The 13,578-nt window shown below is 42.0% G+C and overlaps 1 protein-coding gene and 1 long non-coding RNA gene across 3 annotated transcripts in view; both read left to right on the top strand.

The window, feature by feature from the left end:
- CACNB2 (calcium voltage-gated channel auxiliary subunit beta 2) overlaps positions 1-13,578 on the top strand; it is a 383,897-nt gene that overhangs the window by 84,892 nt on the left and 285,427 nt on the right. The window lies entirely within an intron of this gene.
- LOC141095668 (uncharacterized) lies at positions 5,769-7,149 on the top strand. Its single transcript, XR_012233450.1, has 2 exons — positions 5,769-5,902; positions 6,585-7,149. It is a non-coding gene; the product is annotated as an uncharacterized lncRNA (long non-coding RNA).

Below are 13,578 nucleotides of genomic sequence, written 5' to 3'. Positions count from 1 at the left end.
TGTACGGTTGACATGGTTCGGATTGTCAGTTGCTGTCAGGGGTGCAGACCGGTCAGTGCTCTCGAGGAACGGAGTTTGCGAGGTGTTAAGCTTTGTGGGTGCACGATTTGTGCTCGCAGGGGCAGACAGACTGCAGAGTGGGCTAGCTGGTTGGTCAGAAACAGCGGAGACGGAGTCAACCTTCTCTCTGCGTGTGCACAGTCTTCCCGCCAGAAACTACGTTGTCGCGTGCTCCCCTCCTTTTATCCCCACCTGCCCCTACTGTCAGGTGCAAAGGTCTGCATTGGTCAGAAAGTCCTACAGGAAGCTCTTCCCTCTGCAACACTGGTGACAGCCCTGATAGTTCCAGCCCAGGCACGCAAGAAGCTGCCCTAACCCGGTCCATCCTCCTACACAGCCATTGGCTGAGGCTGCTCCTCACAGACTTCCTGTTCTGGTACTGTTATGCTGATGCTAATGTATTTTAGCACAATAATTTGGACAGTAATGCAATGATGTGGGAAAATTTTGTTTTGGACATCAAAACATTTCTTTTTTTTATTACTATCTTTTATATCCAATCAATTTTCTACTCGTTTTTTCTCTTTAAATGATCTCTTTAACACCACTTGATCTCATTGGAAAGATAGTCTGCAATTCTTTTAATGTTGTCCCCCTGAAAAAAAATCAATCCAAAGTGACGACCACACTACAGTATTTCTTAGTTTGATTGCAATTTTTTTCCACTGCCTCTTGTTAAGTGTAATCCATCTGTAGCAGCAGAGATGCTGAGATGGTTTATGGGGAGTAGGGACAGAACTTTGTCTCTTTCTAGGAAATGGGTGTGGAGGGAGTCTTTGTTTCGCTATAGGAAGTGGAAAAGATTATTTCTCTACATCAAGTCAAGTTGAGTCTTTGTCTTTCTACTTTCTTTTTCCTGTCAACCAAACTGCATATGGGCACAGGGCCACCATAAGGGCATTACTGACAATTCTGGGGCCCAGAGAGCAAAAGCAAAGAGGGGACTGGACTGGGTGAGACATGCTGTGCAGTCTGCGCTGAGGCAGCACAGCCGATGCACTGTATAAACAGACTAGAAGCCTACGTGGCACGCTGGGGCCCAGCCTAATTACTTTGCTATATTAAGCTTCAGGGCCCCAGTCACACACAGTCACAGCTGCTTACATTGTATGGCAACAGCAGAGGGGGCCGGCTGCGTCTGACATCAGTGATGTCAGAAGCTGTCCGCCTGCCCTCTGTTACTAAGCTGCCTGCGCACCCCAGACCCTTATAGCACATTATATGTAGGAGTTGAGGGCCTGAATGTAATGAGGTGCTCGCTCCCGCTTGCCCATTCTCTCATCCGACCTCCAATTTTAATTTCCATTTGCTCAGCCGCTGGTCAACATGAGAAAAATCTTGAAGGTGAATGTGAAATGGTAAATCAAAATAAGGCTAAAAAATAAAATGTATTTAAAACCACAAGGCGTTTCCGTTACAAACAGCCTTCCTCAGGTTTCTCCTGGTAACACCTGGGGAAGGCTGTTTGCCGCCAAAACACGTTGTGATTTTAAATAAATGTTACTTTGTATTTTCTATCCTTATTTTTATTCACCATTTCACATTCACCTTCGAGATTTTTCTCATTTGTTTGGGAATGCCCAGCAACTGGATCTCTTAACCCTTAAAAGCCTTATAAACAGAATAGTTCCTGGACATAGACTGGTATGTGTGCCAAAAGGAGTTTTAAATAGTTGTGATTGATGTCTTCAACTAAGCCATGCTTTTCTACATAATTTGTAAAAAAAAAAAAGAAAATTGTCCATTTGAAGGGGAAGCTTAAAGGGTTTGTTCATCTAGGATGACCTTATTGATTACGCATCCTCTTTAAAGAGCTGTTAAGACTTGGAAAAACTGCAGAGTAAATTATTGAAATCAATCGGCACCATGTAATAATCCATCAGAGCTAAAGCCTCTATTTTATTTCCTCTCCACTCTACTGCGAAGGAGTAAGGGGCTATCTCCCCTTAGAAGAAGAAGTAATCAGGCTCCTTGCATCTTCTTGCCCTACTACTTGCACCATTGACCCCATTCCATCACATCTCCTCTAGTCCTTTTCTCCTGCTGTCACCACTCACCTAACAAAAATATTCAACCTCTCTCTCTCTTCTGGCATCTTTCCTTCCTCATTTAAGCATGCCATCATACAGCCATTACTTCAAAAACCATCCCTCGACCAAAACTGTGTCGCTAACTATAGACCTGTCTCTAATCTTCCCTTCATCTCTAAACTCCTGGAACGCCTGGTTCACGCCCGACATATCCACTATCTCTCAGATAACTCTCTTCTCAACCGTCTACAATCCGATTTCCGCTCTTTACACTCTACTGAAACTGCCCTCACTAAAGTCTCTAATGATCTACTAACAGCTAAATCAAATGGTCATTACTCCATGCTAATCCTCTTGGATCTCTCTGCAGCATTCGACACTGTGGAGCATCAGCTCCTCCTCACTATGCTCCGTTCCATTGGCCTCAAGGACACCGTTCTCTCCTGGTTCTCCTCCTATCTCTCTGACCGCTCCTTTACTGTATCTTTTGCTGGCTCCTCCTCCTCTCATCTTCCCCTTACTGTTGGGGTTCCTCAAGGATCGGTTCTAGTCCCCCTCCTCTACACTTTGTACACTGCCCCTATTGGTCAAGCAATCAGTAGATTTGGGTTCCAGTACCATCTCTATGCTGATGACACCCAATTATCCACTTCTCCTGACATCACGCCTGCCTTTTTAGAAAACAACAGTGATTGTCTTACTGCTATTTCTAACATCATGTCCTCCCTCTAAAACTGAACCTGTCAAAAACTGAACTCCTTGTGTTTCCTCCCTCTACTAACCTACCTATGCCCGACATTGCCATTTCTGTGTGTGGTTCCACCATTACTCCCCAGCACCATGCCCGCAGTCTTGGGGTCATACTTGATTCTGAGCTTTCATTCACCCCCCACATCCAATCACTGGCTTGCTCTTGTTATCTGCATCTCAAAAACATTTCTAGAATTCAACCTTTTCTACTTTCGACTCTGCAAAAACTCTTACTGTTTCTCTTATTCATTCTTGTCTGGACTATTGTAACTCTCTACTAATCGGTCTACCTCTTACCAAACTCTCCCCTCTCCAATCTGTCCTGAATGCTGCAGCTAGGATCATATTCCTCACCAATCATTATACCGATGCCTCTACCTTGTGCCAGTCCTTACACTGGTTACCCATCCATTCCAGAATTCAGTATAAACTTATTACCCTCACCCACAAAAGCACTCCATGGCTCAGCACCACCCTACATCTCCTCCCTCGTCTCAGCCTACCACCCTACCCGCGCCCTCCGTTCTACTAATGACCTGAGGTTAACATCCTCAATAATCAGAGCCTCCCACTCCCGTCTCCAAGACTTTTCATGTGCTGCGCCAATTCTTTGGAATGCACTACCCAGGTTAATACGATTAATCCCCAATACTCACAGTTTTAAGCGTGCCCTAAAAACACATTTGTTCAGACTGGCCTACCGCCTCAACTCATTAACCTAATTATTCTTGTGTGGCTCATTCAAAATTTTTTACCATAACCAGGTTCCTCACATCAAGTTCCCACATGCTTTATGCATTTAATAGCCCTCTGTGTCTGTACTGTTTCATATTTAGACTGTTAACTGGTTCATGCAGCAACAGGAACACCCAATTCGTACACTATGGCTGATCTGAACAGTAAAAGCAATTGTTACCATCCACCTTTCGTGCCTCCCCTTTTTCCTTATAGACTGTAAGCAGGGCCCTCATTCCTCTTGGTATCTGTTATGATCTATGTGGTTATTGTTATGCTGTAATATCTATTGTCTGTACAAGTCCCCTCTATAATGTAAAGTGCTGCGGAATATGTTGGCGCTATAGAAATAAAATTATTATTATTATCTCCCTGTAAAACGACTTCTACACAAGTTTTGTCACGAGTTAACAACCTTGTATGTGCTATAACCTATATCACCAAGTCAAAAATAATCTTCTTGTCCTGAAAGTTACCCTCTGATTGGCAGTTACAAAGTTGAGAGTTCGCTCACGTCATTTCATGAAAATCCAGAGATGACTCCGTAAAGGGATGTTATTTAACTTGTAGGAAAAATGTCATAGGTCAGGCAAGGTTTACCAGCGTGTTCTAGATTTCAGCCTAAGGCAGCCAAGTTCTCATGGGTATTATGTCAGCTGGTAGAATAACATTTCTGAGGTTTTTTTTTCTTTTTTTTTTCTTTTCGTTCTGATGAGAGTTATAATACTCTTAGAAATAAACACCTTACTGCAACATTTGCAGATGTCGATGATGGATTTATAGGGCGCTTAAAGGGAACCTGTCAGAATCGTTTATCATAACAACATCATACATATTATTATTGTGTAGGCTTTAACCACTTCATGACCGGAGGTGTTTTCGTTTTTCACATTTTTGTTTTTTGCTCCCCTTTTTCCCAGAGCTGTAACTTTTTTTTATTTTTCTGTCAAATTGGCCATGTGAGGGCTCGTTTTTGGCTGGACGAGTTGTACTTTTGAACGACACCATTGGTTTTAACATATCGTGTACTGGAAAATGGGAAAAAATATTCCAAGTGCGAAGAAATTGCAAATAAAAGTGCAATCCCACAGTTTCTTTTTTTTTTTTAACCATGTTCACTAAATGCTAAAACTGACCTGCCATTATAATTCTCCGGGTCATTACAAGTTCATAGACACCAAACATGTATAGGTTCTTTTTCATTTGAAGTGGTTAAAAAAAAAAATCCAAACTTTGGTAGAAAAAAAAAAAGTTCCATTTTCCGAGACTCGTAGTGTCTCCATTTTTCGGTATCTGGGGGCGGGTGAGGGCTTATTTTTTCCTTGCCGAGCTGACGTTTTTATCGATACCATTTTGGTGCAGATACGATCTTTGTATCGCCTGTTATTGCATTTTATTTAAGTGTAGCATGTATACGTTTTTTTTTTATTGTTTTATTTTGAATGGGGCAAAAGGGGGGTGATTAGAACTTTTATATATTTTTATAAACTTTTTTTTACTTTTTGCATGCTTCTATAGTCTCCGTGGGAAACTAGAAGCTACAGTTGTCTGATCGGCTCTGCTACATACAGACGATGATCAGATTGCCACCTTATGTAGCAGAAATGCTCACTTCCTATGAACACCAACCACCGAGCGACGCTCATAGCAATTCAGCAGTGACAACCATAGACATCTACTGGAGACCTCTGGTTGTCATGCCAACCCATCGGTGACCCGCTATCATGTGACGGGAACACTGATGGGCAGGATTTCCGGCGCACTTCCTGGAAGCGCGAGTTAAATCCCGCTGTCAGAGATCACCCGCAGCTGTTAGAGGCACATGTCAGCTGTTCAAAACAGCTGACATGTGCCTGGAAAGATGTGGGCTCAGCATCAGATTCTGATATGGACTTACTACTATGCCAACATCGGAAAGGAGTTAAAATATAAGCCAGTTGATCCATTTATGACCCTATAGTGATGCTTCAGCATCGAGAAATCATATTTTGAAGTTTAGTGTCTAATTGCATTGAGGTATGAAGATGCACTTACTACTTCTTAGCCTCCGCTGTATTTCCTACCTAGCAGCACTCTCCCCTGGCTGATTAACAGGTCGTTTGCTTTGGATCACAGTCACTGATCTGTCAATCAGTCAGGGCAGGGTGCTACTAGTTTGAGAATACAACAGAGGCTGAGAAGCTGTAAGTGCATCTTTACACCCAAATGCACTTCCAGACTGAACTTCAAAACTCGATTTTTATCACTGCTGACAGAGGACCTGGGGGTCATAAAAGGATTGACTGGCTTTATCTTTAAAATACTACACAGTCCTGATAATGGCTAAGGTGAGTCTAAACTTTCTGACAAGTTCCCTTTAAAGGGAATGCATCATCAGAAAATAAACTATTGTTTAGGTTAAGTTTTATGTTAAATGCATTTCTTTTTAACCTTTGGCAATGTATTTTTTTACCTAAATTAAAAAAAAAATATTGCAATTTGCACACTGGCCGCATTGGCTATTTTAGACATATACCTCCTGTTTTCTTACAGAAGACTTTTCAGCAGCCTCATTATCATTAGAGGCAAGGATTACAATGTCAGGTAACACCTCAATACACAGCTGATAATAGCTGACTCTGCTCCCCCCATCATGATGACTTTTGCACATGAACATTAGATGCATCAATACAAAAGCTAGAGTCTGAGTCTTTTCCTCACTGCTAATGTGTATGTAGATTTCCTAAAACAGGAAGTATGAGTGACCCCAGAGGCCAGTGTGAAAATTGCAAGATTTCTAACTTTTTAATACAGATAGTAGTCATATGAAAAATAAAATAGGTTACCAAAATTTTGTAAAATAATAAATAAAATATATTTAACATATAAAGCCAGAGGTAAACACTAAGTAATTTTCTGGTGACCTGTTCCCTTTAATGAATTTATACCATATTTTTTATAAAAAAAAAAAATTTTAGCTTCTCCAGTGATTTTTTTGTTTTATATTTTGTAATTTTTGTTTTCTTGTAGGAAACAGAACCTGCAAACAGCTGATTGTTGAGACTGAGTGTTGTTTGTTCCCCACTGATATGATATTGATCACCTATGTTTAGAATCAGCCATCATCATCTACGTCCTAAAACACCTTTTTCCATGTTATGTAAACTTTTACAAAGAATTTATTTTTCCTTTTTAACAAAACTGAAAATATCCATCCAGCTTCTTCCGGACAACCCCCAGAAAAAGCTGGATGCGAAACGTACGTCGGGGTGAGGAGGGACACTGAGGTCTTCCTACGACTGTGCTCCATTTCACTACTCTGATAATATTTAATTTACAATCTCTCATGCTACTTTAGTCATTGTCTTGCTGAGCAGTCTATACATGCTGTGCACTGTTTTTTAGGAGGTCACTGACCTGGATATTAACTATTATGTTATCCTACTACTTTAGTGCAACTTTTTCTTTGATATTATTTATGGCATAGCAGCACAGCACAGTGTCCCCCCTTGTTAGGGCCCTCTGTTTTTGTTATACTATTATCTCTTATTCCTTTATGTTTTTACTATGGATTAATAAAAAATAATTATTTTTAGCCTATTATTCCGATTCTCTTCATTCGGCTTCCGACTATATCAAGTCCGAATCTGTGTTAATCTATTTTCAAGTGCCAGTCACTTTTTACTTTCTGGACACCTTTGGATATATCAATTTTAAGCAGCGTTTAAGCTACTTACAAAAAGCAGGTTTTACTTAGTTTTTGCTTTGTTTTCTGCTGCGTTTTTGCCAGTGTTTTTACTGCGTTTTTAGTAGTGTAAATTCATCTCTTGTGCATGCTGATAAAGTTTAGTGCATAAGAAAAAATCTGATTCAACTTCATCCTGTTTTGGCACCAAAAACACAGCAAAATCTGATACCTACGCTTTTTGCAGCATTTTTTTGCATTACACACTGCTTTCAATAGGTGAAAAATACTGGGAAAAAGCTGAAAAAAAACTAAAAGAAGTGACACGCTGCATTTTGCAAAAACGCAGCTCTTTGACAAAACAGGAGAAAAAAAACAAGGTGTATGCATGAGATTTCTGAAATTTCTTAGACCTTGCTGGTATTGTGAAATACAGCTGAAAACTTGCATTAAAAAAGCATCAAGAAAACGCTGTAAAAATGCAACGTGTGAATATAGCCTACTAGGGCAAACCAAGTGCAAGTCAAACTCTACTCTTCTTTATCAGATACTTTTTTTTTTTTTTACTTCTCCAGTTTGACTCACTTAAGGCCCCTTTACATTTAGGATGTGTTCACACACAGGGTTTTTTTAGCGGTTTTTTACCGCGGTTTTCACTGTAAAACCGCTAAAAATAAGCTTCCCAGTCATTTCTATGCATTTTGCACTTTTTGTGCACATTGATGCGTTTTTTACCGCGAAAAAACCGCATCACGGTAAAAAACATAGCATGCTCATTAATTTTGCAGATTTTTCTGTGGTTTTGGCTTCTTCCATGCGGTTTGAAACCGCTGCGGAAAAAAACACATCAAAAACGCATCAAAACTGCGCAAAAAATGTGCAAAAACCGCCGCGGAACAATAGTTGCGGTTTCTGGGAAGGGATTCAGGTTTTTGAGCAGAAATTTTCTGCAACGTGTGCACTTAGCCTTAGCGATGCACCAGCTGGTGCATCGCTAAATGATCGCTAGTGAGCTGTCACACAGGCAGCCCTCACAGCGATGCAGCAGCGACGCAGCGCACGATACTTACCTTTCACACACAGCGATCCTGACGTCCTCCCGCTCGCCTCCACGCGTCGCTCGTCGGCGCCAGCAGGAAGCTGACGACGAGAAATGGAGCCAGACATTCTCGCGCGATCAGCGATGAACAGCGGGGGGCGGGTCGGAGGTAAGTATCACACATAGCGATATCGTTATAACGTCACAAAATCGGTGACGTTATAGCGATATCGCTATGTGTAAAACCCCCTTTCGTTTCATGGCCACTAAATAAACAATGAGAATCTTTGCACTAATGCAGCATGATATCTCCGAATGTAAAGTGTCAGAGTGGTAAATTAATCAAGCCAAATTTGCAATCTACCCCCTTTAATATATACGCCATCTGCTGTGCCTCCCAGTAAATAATTCATGTCCCTCTCTTAACTCATGTGATACCACTATCTGTGTGGATGTAGATGGAGAGAACAAGATAAGACAACTTGTCAAGTCAGGCAGAGATAACTCTAGAATTTTAACTTACCGTAACCAAAAGTATGGAAATACAGGAGCATGAGAAACTGACCAAGAGATTGTGGCAGAATATAAATTGGGGCAGTTTTCCTGTCATGGCTCAGCTGTCAGGTGACCTGGGACCAGGGGCTCCTGTCCCTAACAATGGTGGGCTCCCTAGCTCGCCCTATTCTCCAGGATACTTCTAAAGGTGAAGATGCTGGGGCCACCGCTATGGCCTTAACTCCTGAGATAGCACTCCATCTGTTCTCTTCCCCCAACCAGGGAAGAGGGGTGCTAATGTGCACCACAGTGCTCAACCCGACAAACAAGGCTTCACAAACAAGGGTAAATTAAAAACACCATACATACAAAATATTCACTCACCTATAACAGAGGAATGCACCACGGAGTGGAGGATGGGGAAAAAACAAAGTAGAGGGAAGGGAATTACCACACTTACAAACCGGAAAAAAAACAAAGTAGAGGGAAGGGAATTACCACACTTTCAAACCACGCAACAGTCACAGATAACTCCTCATATGAACACCTCTCCTCCTAAACCATGCAGCAAATGCTAGCTCTGGTGTGGGTTTGAATCAGGAACCAGATTATAAAGGGGATGAGAGTGACTTACTTAGCTCAGCTGAGGGCTCAGAGTTTACAACATGGCTGATTAACCCCCTGATCTGCCAAAAGAAATAAACATCATTAAAAAGAAGGAGAAGTGCTTATTCTCAGCGCAGGAGTAGGAGCAGTCTGATGCTGCGGTCTTCTGGCTCCTCTCTGTTGCGGTAACCGTTTAACAACGCCACTCTTACAATTGGCCGAGTCTGGTAGTGCAGTTTGAACCTATTTTCTTGTGTACACTAAATGCATTGTTACTGGGGGCCAGAATCCAAAAATTATTATAACTCCACTTTAAGCCATTTCCTATACATACGTATATTTGTTGAATATCTTGGTGACAGCCAGTATCAGAACTCTTTTAAAGACTCTTTTTAAAGACGAAATGTCACTTGCTCAAAAAAAATCAAGTTAAATACCTTGTACAAATCCCTGAATTCCCCAGACTCTGACGCTCCTTTCCTTTCTGCGCTTTGTCGCTCCTTTGCAGACATATTCAGAATTGTTTCTTCTGGAGCGCAGTATGTGAAATCTGTTGGCTGTTCAACTGGACGTTTCTTCTTTCACTCATCCTTCCCAGATGCTGCTAATCACAGCTCAGTAGCTTCTGAGACTGCTAGATTAGCTGCCGATCTGTAGTTGGCAGCATGTGGGAGATAGGGGTGAAAAACACCCAGTTGAACAACAAGCCGAGATTTCACATACTGCTCTCCAGAAATACAAATGTGAATATCTCTGCAATGGAGCAACACAGCGCCAGATGGAAAAGAACATTAAAGTTGTGGGAGCTCAGAGATTTTTACAAGGTATTTAATTCAATTTTTTGAGAAGGTGAACAGAGGGCCAGGACAACAAGAACAGAAGGAACCAAGTCCCCCTCCCCCATGCACATACATAAATGCATATATGCACTTTCCTGGCATTTTTAGACAGTTTTTATTATTTCAAAAGCTGCTTTTATAGTTTATATGGTACTAATGTTAGGCCGGTTTCACATTTGCGTCCTTTTGACGGAGCGCCGACCAGCGCCAAACGCAACCTGTTGCAATTTGGTTGCGCTTGGCGCACCGTCAAAAGGACGCAGGCACCACCAAACGCATACTGCGCACGGCCTGTGTCCTCAGTGATAAAGATAGGGGACGCATGACGCATGCGCCCGGAGGCGGAGTTATTGGCAGAGGCGCGGCAGGGGGTGGGGCTTGGCGGCGGCCGTGCGCAGGCCGACGCTGCGGCCTTTAACGCAAATGTGAAACCGGCCTTATATTGTCACATAGAGCCCACTTAATACTATGTAGGGTTCAACTAATGTACAGCAACCAGGTAAGTTCCCTGGATCATTGCCTCATCACAAAGTCTAGTGCCCGTAGTCTATATTATGTTGATCAAGAAAGGCGTCCAGACCCTTTTTGAATTTGTTTAATGAATCGACCTTTACAATATGTTGTTGCATTAGTGTTTCATACTCTCACTGCTTGTACAGTAAATATTCCATAGTTTTACTGCTTGTACAATAAAAAATCTAGTTTTATTGCTTGTACAGCAAATAATCCGTAATCACACTGCTTGTACAGTAAACAATCCATAGTTTTTCTGTTCGCACAATAAATAATCTGTAATCACACTGCTTGTACAGTAAATAATCCATGGCTTTGCTGCTTGTACGATAAGGAATACATTGTCTCACTGCTTATACAGTAAAGTATAGTTAGGATCTGTGTCTGTGACGAAGTTTAAACGCTCTTTCCTCTAGATGTAGAGGATGTCACTTTGTCATTCAAGTCTATGTGTAAAAAGATCATTAGAAAGATCTCTGTATTCCCCCCCATACACTGTATTTGTACATTGTAATAAGATCGCCCCTAAGCCCTCCTTTTTCCAAACTGAATAAACCCAAAGGACTGTCTAAAAGGTAATAATGTATCGCTAGCATCCCTGGCTGGCTAGTGTAGTGAGAAGGTTAATGTTGGCATTCCTGTTGATTTGCAAAATCAAGAGATTATCAATGATCGAGGCTCTGGATTATTACTAGAGCTATTAGTGGTTTATTATTAACAGCCCTGGAGGTTTAGAGCGGTGAAGGTAGCATAACTGGTTGCTTAGAGCAGTGAATGGGTTAATAATATGTTCCCTGGTGGTCTAGCTGGGAATTTATTAAAGAATGAAGGGGTTCAAGGTTGAATATTTGATGGTCTAAGGCAACGAAGGGTTAGTTGAAAATTAAATCTAAAATAATTTAACACATATGATAAACACAGAAAAGCAAAAAAAAATTGAAAACACCAGAACTGTCGTTTAGTGGGGTCACCAATAGTTTCAGAAAAAAAATGCAAAAATACAAAAAATCGGTCAAAAAAATGTACGTTCTCTAAAAATGCATCAATAAAGACATCTGGTCACCAAACGCTCGCATGGCTACATGGACAGAAAAATGAAAAACGTTACCGCTCTTGCAAGAAAGAGAGGGGAAAAAAATCAAAATAGCAAACAAAAAAATAATTTTTGGACCTTTATTTAACTATTTGTGTGATGCCGTGTCTTGTGTTGTGTCACAGATTTGCTTTAGGACTGTTGTACAATGTATTGCACTCAATGAGCATCTTATCCTTTGTTCTAAAGAATTATGGTATAATGGATTAAAGGGGTTGGAAGGGACTGAGATATTAATCACATCACGTATCCTATGCGATCAGTACTGGGTCCGACACTTGGGACTTCAACCAATCATTAGATGCTGTCAGGGGTGTAACTAGAATCCAATGGGCCCCAATGCAAAATTTGGATGTGAACCCCACATAAATGTTGGACTAAACTATGGGCCCTTATAGCATTCTAGATAATATCAAGACATACGTGTTAACCCCCCTCCCCCGCCTTGTAATAATATCCAACATCCAGGCCCCTTACTGTAAACATATTTCTCATCATTGGCCCCTTTCTGTAATATTGTTGCCCTTCCTGGCCCTTCTTGTAATAATGTCCTCTATCTTGGGCCCCTTCCTGTGATTATGTCTCACATTATGGTCCATTCCTGTAATTGTGTCCCCCATCCTGGGTCACTTCTTATAATAATGTCCCCCTTCCTGGGACCCTTCCTGTAATTATGTCTCCCATCATGGGCCCCTTCCTGTAATTATGTCTCACATTATGGGCCATTCCTGTAATTGTGTCCCCCATCCTGGGTCCCTTCTTATAATAATGTCCCCCTTCCTGGGCCCCTTCCTGTAATTATGTCTCCCATCATGGGCCCCTTCCTGTAATTATGTCTCACATTATGGGCCATTCCAGTAATTGTGTCCCCCATCCTGGGTCCCTTCTTATAATAATGTCCCCCTTCCTGGGCCCCTTCCTGTAATAGCATCCCCCATCTTGAGGCCCTTCCAGTAATAGTGTCCCCCATCCTGGGTCCCTTCCTGTACTAATTTCCCCCATCTTGAGGCCTTTCCAGTAATAGTGTCCCCCATCCTGTGTCCCTTCCTGTACTAATACCCCCCATCTTGAGACATTTCCAGTAATAGTGTCCTGTTGTGAGTTCATTTTCCCCTTCATTACTGAGGCCCGAGGAACTCCCTCTTCTGGTGAAGAGAGGTAGTGAGCCTGATTGTCAAACACCTGAGGCTGATGATTGTGACTGGCTGAGTGGAGTTACGGACTGGATATAATGCTGCCGACGCCCTTCTGCCCTGCGGGTGATTTCTCTGTGGGATCCTTGGAGACCAGTCTGAATTCCTGCTCCTCCAAAGCTAAGTTTGCTGCTCGGCCTTTTGCTTTTGTGCTTTGACTTTGTTTTTGCTTTGTTTTTCTGGATTTCTGCCATTCCCTGCTGGAGTGTGCTGAATTCAGTTAGCTCTGTCTTCTGAAAATACCTGAGTGCTGATTCAGTTTTTGAAGCCTAGCTGCTTCAGGGCCTTTTTCATATCAGCTGGTTGGCTTATGTCTTTGATAGGGTTTTGGCAGATTGCAGACAGCAGCCTTCCTTTCCTTTCCTATCTAGGTAGTTTTGGGGCCCCGTCTTTGCTCAGTCTATCTTTCTGTCTGTGTTAGTATTTTCATCTTGCTTCACCGTCATTATATGTTGGGGGCTGCCTATTGCTTTGGGGTCTGCTCTGGGGCAGTTTAGATTTCCCCTTTCTTTCTTTAGGCCTATGTATTTCTCCGGCTGTGATCGAGCGGTCTAGGGCATC

The sequence above is a fragment of the Dendrobates tinctorius genome, unplaced genomic scaffold (assembly GCF_039654945.1).
Source record: "Dendrobates tinctorius isolate UK_male_01 unplaced genomic scaffold, ASM3965494v1 ptg000070l, whole genome shotgun sequence".
NCBI classification, from domain to species: Eukaryota; Metazoa; Chordata; class Amphibia; order Anura; family Dendrobatidae; genus Dendrobates; species Dendrobates tinctorius.
This window is presented reverse-complemented; position numbering and strand designations above follow the sequence as displayed.